Source organism: Rhinopithecus roxellana, chromosome 4 (genome assembly GCF_007565055.1).
Source record: "Rhinopithecus roxellana isolate Shanxi Qingling chromosome 4, ASM756505v1, whole genome shotgun sequence".
Taxonomy (NCBI): domain Eukaryota; kingdom Metazoa; phylum Chordata; class Mammalia; order Primates; family Cercopithecidae; genus Rhinopithecus; species Rhinopithecus roxellana.
The window spans coordinates 53231520-53241439 of NC_044552.1; the positions used below are offsets into that span (position 1 = coordinate 53231520).

General features: G+C 39.5%; 1 pseudogene; it reads left to right on the forward strand.

The window, feature by feature from the left end:
• Window positions 1-9449, forward strand: part of LOC104663271 — a 126618-nt pseudogene extending 117169 nt beyond the window's left edge.
• The last annotated feature ends 471 nt before the right edge of the window (window positions 9450-9920 follow it).

The following is a 9920-nucleotide window of genomic DNA, read 5'->3' on the forward strand; positions in this document are numbered from 1 at the left end:
TGTTACTCCTAGTAGCTTCATGAATGCATACATTCAATTATACAATGACATCATTTTTTCTAAAACAAAGTTCTGACTTCACCTGGTCTGCTAAAAGAAAAAAAAAAAGTATTAATGTGAGGGGTGGGAAGGGGAAGCACAGATGGCAATTTCATGCTTGAGAATTCAATCCTTCTCATTTGGGTTGAAAAGATAAAACAGACCTTATGGATCTCTTCCTCTATTAGTGTGTCTTTGGCTATAAAAAATATATATAATAATCGCATCATAATTTACAATTGCATAATTCTAAATAATTCTTTTTCTTTAAGTTTCATAGAATCATGTTTCTTAAAAGGATCATCTTTTCCAGCATCACATTTTTAGGCCAATAATAGAATAAACAAAAATTCCTTCAAAAAACCTACCAACAAACAAAAGCTCATTTGCAACTTGCTGCATACTATGCTGTGATTTCATTTACAAGAGTCCCAGGCAAAGAAGATCACCATAACTCTCAAAACGGTTGTGTCATTGACAATTAAACATAAGTTAAGAATGGCCGCAACAAAAACCTGAATAGACATTCACATGTCTGGTATGACGAAGTATAATCCAGCCTGAAGGGAAGGAGATTGAGTAGATCAGAAAAAGTAACAAGATTTATTTGCTCTAAGACTAACTATATGACTAGTAAGGCAGTGGTATACTGTTTAAGATTTACATGTTTACAAAACTAGGAGTTATCATAATCATATTAATTTTCCTTCATTTTTCTCTCCCAGTTCCACCCTTGCATTTCTGTCCCCAGTCTATATGATCTCTGGAAACACTGTTGATCAAATATGCTAAGAGTGCCCATCCAGAGACCAGTAGTTCTTGCTCAAGCAATTTTTTTCTTATAAGAACAATGAATGACATAAATTCTTTTTAATTCATGAACAGAGGCATTCGATCTTAAATATGATAAATTTTATAGATGTAGATAAAATGCTTGAAAATTTAGAGTTATTGAGAGGCCAGCAAACATGTAAAAAGAAAGTATATTAATAAACTAGCAAACTGATTATCATGATTAGGTTTAAAAAACCTAGAATATTCCACAAGAAAGCAAGGATTGGGGTTATTCTAAACATAAGCAAAGGCCTTGCTTCCAATGGCATTCTTTTTTCCAACATGGAACACCTATACAGATAGATAAGATAGACATGCAGATTTTTATCCTATCCAGGAAGTTTAAGAAATGCCTCTGGGACTTTCCATATTGGCAGATAAGCTGAGAGCTTGAAAAATTTAGTGGGGAGAAGAAAATTCCTATAACCCCTTTAACGCAGGATCTATTTCAGTAAAGACTTGAAAAGTAAGAGAGATACAGGTTTCATTCCACTTTTTATAAATACATATATTCCAAACAGAAGAGGTGAGATAACCAGAATGGTATTTTATTAAACAACACATAGCACGTAATTTGTACCAGAAACACATACAATCATTTTACAAGTACTATCATTTAAATGAATCTTTCAGACAACCTTAAAATGAAGTTTCCATTATTATCTCCAATTAACAGATGAGAAAACCAAGATACAGAAAGGTTGGAAAAAAAGAAAAAAAAAAACTTGTCCAAGCTCACATGGCTATTAAATGGCAGAACTGAGTTTTGAACCCAGACTATTTGTCTGCAAAATCTGTATTTGTAATCACTTCATTGTTGCTTATTTTTCTTTAGAAGAGCTTCTGACTGGAGATAAGGTTTAATCTTTGAACACTTCTGCCTGTTCTACAGAACCCCAAAATAAATTTTATTTGTACGGTAGAGATTATTCTACATGCAAAATCAATATTCCTATGGGAAAATTTCCCTAGCAACTAGTTTAAAATGCCTTTTTAGGCCAGGTGTGGTGGCTCACACCTATAATCCCAGCACCTGGGGAGGCCAAGGCGGGCCTGAGATCACCTGAGGTCAGGAGTTTGAGACCAGCCTGGCCAACATGGTGAAACCCCATGTCTACTAAAAATACAAAAATTAGCCTAGCATGGTAGTGCATGCCTGTAATCCCTGCTACTCTGGAGGCCGAGACAGGAGAATTGCTTGAGCCTGGGAGGTGGAGGTTGCAGTGAGCCAAGATCATGCCACTTGCACTCCAGCCTGGGCAACAGAGTGAGACTATGTCCAAAAAGAAAAAAAAAAGGTCTTTTTTAAATTACTAATCACTTCAGAATGACTGCTTAAGGGGGCACCTCCCTTTAGGAGGGAGAGAGAGGTGATAAACAAGTATGTGAGCTCATCGATTTTATAAACATTTCTGGGAGGCAGGTGGTATGCTTGCTTTTCAGGTGAAAACAGAGGCATGGAGCGATTCAGGGACTACTCCATGGCACACAGATTCTTTAGAGAAAGATCCTTCACAAGGCACTATGAGCACAGCATAACCTTATGTGGCAGCTGTGAAGTCTTCTTCTCATCTATCCTATTACAGAAAAAGGAAACCTGGTACAGTCTATGACTCTTCACAAACGAGACTTCCTGCAGTAGAGGAATCATAAACGACAAGGCCCATGAGCAACAAGAAAGAAGAAAAATAAGCTTTCTTAAAAAAAGCAGGCCCAGACAGCACAATGACTGATTGTAGACTAGATAGTGCTGAATGTAATTGGCTCCTTCTTCTTGATAAAGGTCAAAGCCATCTTCAAAATGACTGCCCTATTCAGGTTTTTCATAATAGATTGGAAAATATGACTCAGACAAACACCCAGGAAGGCTTGGTTCCTAATTTGTCAGGTTTTTGAATGGATAATTTTTGAACTTCCTACAAGAAAATACTCTAGCATTTCCCAAAGTGGTTTCCTTTTTCTCTTTCTACCCAAGAGAACAATATAAGCTTGAGAAACCATGTTGTGTGTGCATGCCTGCAGATTTGTGTAGTGATCCCCTACTTTTCAGACATCAAAAACCCACTAAAAACAAAAGCCAACCAGAATGGAGCACATAAGATTCCATTCAAATACCACTGCACCCTGAGGTGAAGGTGAAGCTTAGCAGTCCTTCCTGATTGCTGTCTTTGTACTAATACCCCTAACTGAATGAACATCCAAAGAATGGTGCTTACTCAGTATTTCAGTTCAGATTTTTGCACTGAGGTATCCACATAAAGCATGAGTAGTGGTTATTGCCCTAGGCTTACCATTTCCAATTGTGTTGTTTTGCTGTTCTGCTTGGTTCAGTTAGCTCATGTGTTAATTGTGTAATGGCATAGAGAATAAAATATAAAAAACATGTTTGTTTAAGCAGTGGCATCCTGGCTGCCTTCTTTAAATATCACCAAGGCTAGCAGTCAGTTGGAATGAGTAGCAAACATCATTTGATTTCCAGCAAGGTGAGGGGTGCCTTCTCCCAGTTTCATTTATCCTGCTTTCATCATTACAGAGCAAACCCTGGAATGCTGTCATCCTTTTCAGGCTTCAGTTCCCATCAGAGTATTGGCTTCACTTTGACTGTAGAAGATTTAGTTGAAGCAATATTCAAAAGTGTAGAACTTGTCAAGCTACCTATCCAGCGAGAAGTCTTGAAATAAATGGAATTTCATTACTTTCAGAGTAAGAGAAATTGCCAAAAAAGTCATACAAGGCTCTTAATAATGTGGCCACTGAATAGTTGTTCAGCCTCAACATTAGCCATGCCTTCTTCTCCCTAAACTCATCCCAACCTCAAATAAATACATAATCATTATTCTATCTGGAAAAAATTATACGATCTCTTTGATTCCCTGTGCCTTCTTCAGCCATAATATATTTGCACATGCCATTTGTATTGGTAATGATAGGCTAACTGACATAACAAATAACCTCAACATTTTGTCACTTAATGCATTAAGGCTTATTTCTCACTCAAGTCACTATCCAATTCAAGTAAGCAGTGGTTCTCTCTCCTCTACTCAGTCATCAAAAGAATCCAAGCCCCTTCCATTCAGTATCTCCAGTATCCTCTAGGACAGTCCTCAGTCAGAATTCCACGAAAGACTTAACCTGTAATTTCCACAGAAATGTACTGCATGTGAGGAATTAGCCATCTCCTACACATCTGTAATGATGCTAGCTAAGTACTAGCCTTGCATGAATTGAGAAAATAGTCATTAAATCATTTTCCATAGAGCTTATTTCTCTATGAACCCTTTGAGGAAGGCTGCTCCAGGGCATGGTCTTCAACACTGGCTGCATATTAGAATTATCCAGGAGCGGCCGGGCGCGGAGGCTCAAGCCTGTAATCCCAGCACTTTGGGAGGCCGAGACGGGCGGATCACGAGGTCAGGAGATCGAGACCATCCTGGCTAACATGGTGAAACCCCGTCTCTACTAAAAATACAAAAAACTATCCGGGCGAGGTGGCGGGCACCTGTAGTCCCAGCTACTTGGGAGGCTGAGGCAGGAGAATGGCGTGAATCCGGGAGGCGGAGCTTGCAGTGAGCCAAGATTGCGCCACTGCACTCCAGTCTGGGCGACAGAGCGAGACTCCGCCTCAAAAAAAAAAAAAAAAAAAAAAGAATTACCCAGGAGCTAAACCTAAGAGCCACTAATCTGAGGGCTCAGCATTTTTAATTAAATCAACTGCCTGCATCCCAAAGAAGGAAGAGAAAGAGGGTAAAAAAGAATGCATGGAAAATCATCCGGGAGGTCTTCATGTGGATTCAGCATGGAGATGGTATAAATCACTCTGCTCACATTCCATCGGTCTGAACAGTCACATGGCCCCATATAACTGCAAACTGGCAGGAAATGTAGTTTCCTCTCATGTACCAGAAGGAAAAGGAAGTGGAACTTCCTCTAGCAGTATCTGCCATACTCTTCCCTTTACCTGAAGAGACATTGCCTTTCCCTTCCCCCTCCTCTCCCCAGTTGTTCCTCTTGGTTAGGTCCTCTTGTCCTCTGAAACAGTAGTTACCTGCTCTAGAAAACCTTCTCTCTCCATCCTCCAAAGCTCCTGGGGTACACCTTTATCAGTGCACCTATCACACAGAACGATTTTGGTTAGTTTCTCTGTCTCCTCTGGCTCCAACTGTGTATTCCTAGCTCCTGTTGATGCTAAAGATACACAATAGGTCCTCCATATGTTTCAAAAATTAACGAATGAAAGTGCCAAAATGTACTTCGCATACATATATAACACAGTTAAAGACTTAATATTATCCCTATGTCTTAGATTTAAGAAACTTAGAGGCCTTAGAAGTAAAAGACGTATTCAACACCACAAGATAAAAGAGATAAACAGGAATAGTCTTATACTTGAATAAATAATCTATTGCTTAATTGTTCCTATCTTTTACTCTTTCTGTTCAATCTTAAAAATAGGGTGACAAATTTATAGGGAAGCACACTATGCTCTCCCTTATAGGTCTCCAAAAGCTTTTCTTGCTGAAAACAGCATACAAAATGCTTTCCCTCTTCAAAGCCCAATGCAACACTGGAAAAGCAATGGAGAAGAAAGTACTCAGTATCTTTTCCCCACTAAAAGTTGTACTGCAATGCTTGAACACAATTGGAGGATCCCTAGGTTTATCAAAAGTATCTGCCATTTCTAAAAGAATATAAGTTTATTACTTACATCAGATATAACCAAAAATAATCAAGGTTCATCATGTCTTATATGGGATTCTGAAGTTCCTTCCTTCCTTCCTCCCTCCTTCCCTTCCTTCCTCTCTTCCTTCCTCCCTCCCTTCTTTCCTCCCTCCCATCCTTCCTTCCTTCCTTCCTTCCTTTCTTCCTTCCTTCCTCCCTTCTTTCCTCCCTTCCTTCCTTCCTCTCTTCCTTCCTCCCTCCCTTCCTTCCTTCCTCTCTTCCTTCCTCCCTCCCTTCTTTCCTTCCTTCCTCCCTTCCTCTCTTCCTTCTTCCCTTCTTTCTTTCCTTCCTCCCTTCCTCTCTTCCTTCCTCCCTTCTTTCTTTCCTTCCTTCCTTCCTCCCTTCTTTCTTTCCTTCCTTCCTTCCTCCCTTCTTTCTTTCCTTCCTTCCTTCCTCCCTTCTTTCTTTCCTTCCTTCCTTCCTCCCTTCCTTCCTCCCTCCCTTCTTTCCTTCCTTCCTTCCTCTCTTCCTTCCTCCCTCCCTTCTTTCCTTACTTCCTTCCTTCCTCCTTCCCTCCCTCCCTTCCTCCCTCCCTTCCTCCCTCCTTCCCTCCCTCCCTCCCTCCCTCCCTTCCTTCCTTCCTTCCTTCCTTCAACAGCTAAAATGAAATCACCTGTAGAAAGTGGCTAACACTGTTATGTATTTCTCAGTTTCCAAATTCAGAAATCCTATGGAGTTTCTGTTTCAGTAAAAAGGTTCCTATTAAAATAAATAAATTAAAACAAAGTAAATATTAATCCAAAATACAGAAGCAAACATTCTAAAGATCAGGAAAAGAGGACAAAATATTTTTTAAATGCATTATTCAAATGCTTACTGACTGTTGCTTTCCCACAACCATCATTTGTTTGGAAACTTGTAAGTATGGGTAGCTAAAAAAAAAAAAAAATGCTTTTTCTTAAATTAGATATGAGAGGTGGCAAAATTCCCAAAATCTAGCAAAACCTTTTCTATATTCAAAGTGTCAAGTTTGAAACCAAGCTTTGAACATGGAAAGATGGAAAGATAAATTAATTCACTTAGAGCAAACTTCTTCTAAGAAAAATAACATGCTGGAGATGTATAGACTCCTAAATGGCCATTTCCAAGCATACTAATGGTTCAAATATGTAAGTCAAAGGGTTATCAATTAAATATCTTATAAAATATATATCGATTTAGAATTGCCTAGGAAGATAAAAGATTTTGACTTGTAGACAAAATATAAACTATTTGATACCTTAAAATAGGCTTCATCCAGGCACAGTGGCTCATGCCTGTAATCCCAACCCTTTGGGAGGCCGAGGCAGGTGGATCACTTGAGGCCAGGAGTTCGAGACCAGCTTGGCCAGCATGATGAAATCACATACCTACTAAAAATACAAAAATTAGCTGGGCATGGTGGCGTGCCTGTGAATCCCATCTACTCAAGGGGCTGAGACCCGAGAATCACTTGAACCTGGCAGGTGGAGGCTACAGTGAGCTGAGACCATGCCACTGCACTCCAGCCTGGGTGACAGAGCAAGACACAATTCAAAAGAAAAGAAAAGAAAAATTGGCCTCAAAATTTCCAATATGTTGCATCTAGAAATAGAAACTTGTCTACATAAAGAAACACAAAAGGATTAAGGCACTGCCATACTGTGGTGGTAAAGGTGGGTCACAGATATGCAATAGGAATACCCAAACCAGGATCAGATCACAAATCAATACCAGAAAAGCAGTGGAAAAAGTTGGATTCTGGCCTGTAAGAAAGAGGAAAGAAGCAAAGTAAAGGTCTAGAATTAAGGTCAGGATTTAAAAAAAAAAAAAAAAAAAAAAAGAACTGAGTAAAAAGGATTTCAGAATTCAAAATCAAGAAAATGGAGTAATAGGAACCAAATTTAGACAATTCCAAAGGTGAACAAGTTAGCAAAAAATGACATGAGGAGGAAATAGCTATTCTACAACAGCACCAACCCAAATCTTACTCTATTGGGGACATTATGAAAGAGACATTATACACCTTCTTGAAGGAATTGTGGAACATTTAAAGGTGTAGTCCTGGCATCTGACATCAATAATTTTAGATTTTTAATTTATGGTAGTAGGAAAATTCATAACCTAATTCATGGGTCACAAAATGCACTAAAATTAGTAATCATGAAAATTGATTGATTTTCAATTTTCAATTAAATGAGGATAAGCTACCTCATTTAATTGTTGAGTTAGATATGGTATGTATATATTGGCACTCAGCACTTCTTCCCACCTTCTTCTATTGTTTCTCATTTTATTACAGACACTGGAAAGTTTAAAAGTATATTCCCAGAATTTCTTTGCAACTAACAAAACACATTAGGCTTACAAAGTAGATTTCACCAATTAAAAGCACTCCCCTGAAATCTGGAAAGCAGAAGTAAATGGAGATCACATACCTGTGGCTTTCAGCATATTTTCTGATGACAAGCAAGGCTATGAAGAAGTCAATGCCCACAGCTTTATAGATATTGATAAGGAATTGGAGAAATAGCACCTGGGCTCAGTTTCCCAATGCTCAGGCAGTTATAGATGTAGCAGTGGGAGTGGTGGTAACAGAGGTTATGACAAGCTCTCAAATCCTAAATTTTAGTGAGCTATTAACACATGGTTCCAGTGGCAGCCTCTTGACTCCCACATTCTCATATGTGGCAGAGGCAGCAACTCTCTTGGGAAGCCAATTGAATAGTTTTGTTTTCAGAGGATAGCCTCACGGTCCAGCCTGGTGCTTGCTTTTTAGCTCTTCCAACAATTTCATAAGCACATAATTAACCTGTATTAAATATCTTACTGTTTAAAATACCTGAAGTGGTTTTAAAGAATTGAATGTTAATTGATATAAACTTCAATATAATCCTGTGGATCATATTATTATACCTTTTTTTTTTTCCGATGAGAAAACTAAGGCCCTGAAAAGTTAAGTAAAAGTAAATGGAAACAGAGGCTACAGACTGAGAGGACCTAAATGCAAAACATGTATCTGATAAAATAGTTGTATCTAAAACATATTTTTAAAAAACTTTAAATTCCAATATGGAAACAAGGCAATTTTAAAATGGGCAAATTTCTGAAGCGGACAACTTATGAAAGATATACACGTGGCATATGAACCCATAAAAAGATGTTCGACATCATGTGTTACATTTTTCATCAATTGACAGTCTAATCATAAAATTCATGTGGAAATGTAGGGGCCCAAAGTAGCCAAAACACAGGGACTACCCGACATGTCCAGGCAATATGCATCCCCTCCTTTCAGCTCCTAGAACAGCAGAATGGTCTCCAGAATCACCCTGACACTGTAGATGACATATTCAGCCTAGATAGCCACCAGGTTTATTTAGTATTGCCCTGTTACCTTGCTGAAGAGCCAAGTAATCACCCTTATCTCACAGTGGGCCATTGCCTCTACTACCCTGGACCACTGAGATGCCAACTGTACTGTCATGAGTTTCCCACCATCCATACAGGGGTAACCAATGATCATGGCGAAGACTTTGATTTACAGAAAGATCTGATTGGGCAGGTGATGAACCAGCTTAGACAGTAACTTGTCAGCCAGTTGCTCCACACATGCTGCTTTTGTCTCCACCCCAACGTACCCTACCAGATGTAGCCAAAGTGCTCTAGGAGGTCATGCAGGTTGAAAGTCCAATATTTTTGTCAATGGTTAGATAATTCCTTGAAAGGATTGCCAAAGGAGACAACCATGGGAGCCCAGCACCATGACACACAAACAACTTACAGACTTCCGTGAGCAAGTCACTAGTGCTAAGGAATGTAAGCAATTTGCTGGACCTTGCAAGACTTCACCAGGTTGTTTCAACAGCTCACACTCCTGCACTGTTCCTGTCTTTTAAATTAGAAGATAGGAAGAAAACAAAAAACCAGACTGTGTCCCACAATCAGAAACCTCCAATGTGACAGAGAGGTCTTCACCACCAGCAGGGTCTACGACCAGGCACAGAGAGACTCCAGCTTTCTGAGGCCATCCTGAGGAGATCCTGTTTGGGGGTGTGAGGGAAAATCAGAGCAGTTTAAAAAAAGATGACTGCAGCCTGCCCAGTGTGGCAGGAGGGGAGCTGGTTTCCTGGTAAAGTTGTTTCTAAAAGGAAAAATAATTTTAAGAAACTTTTTTAAAAGGGCCTGGCACAGAGGCTCATGCCTGTAATCAAAGCACTTTGGGAGGCCAAGGCAGATGGATCACTTGAGGTCAGGAGTTCGAGACCAGCCTGGCCAACATGGTGAAACCCCATGTCTACTAAAAATACAAAAATTAGGTGGGCATGGTGGTATGCACCTGTGATCCCAGCTACTTGGGAGGCTGAGGC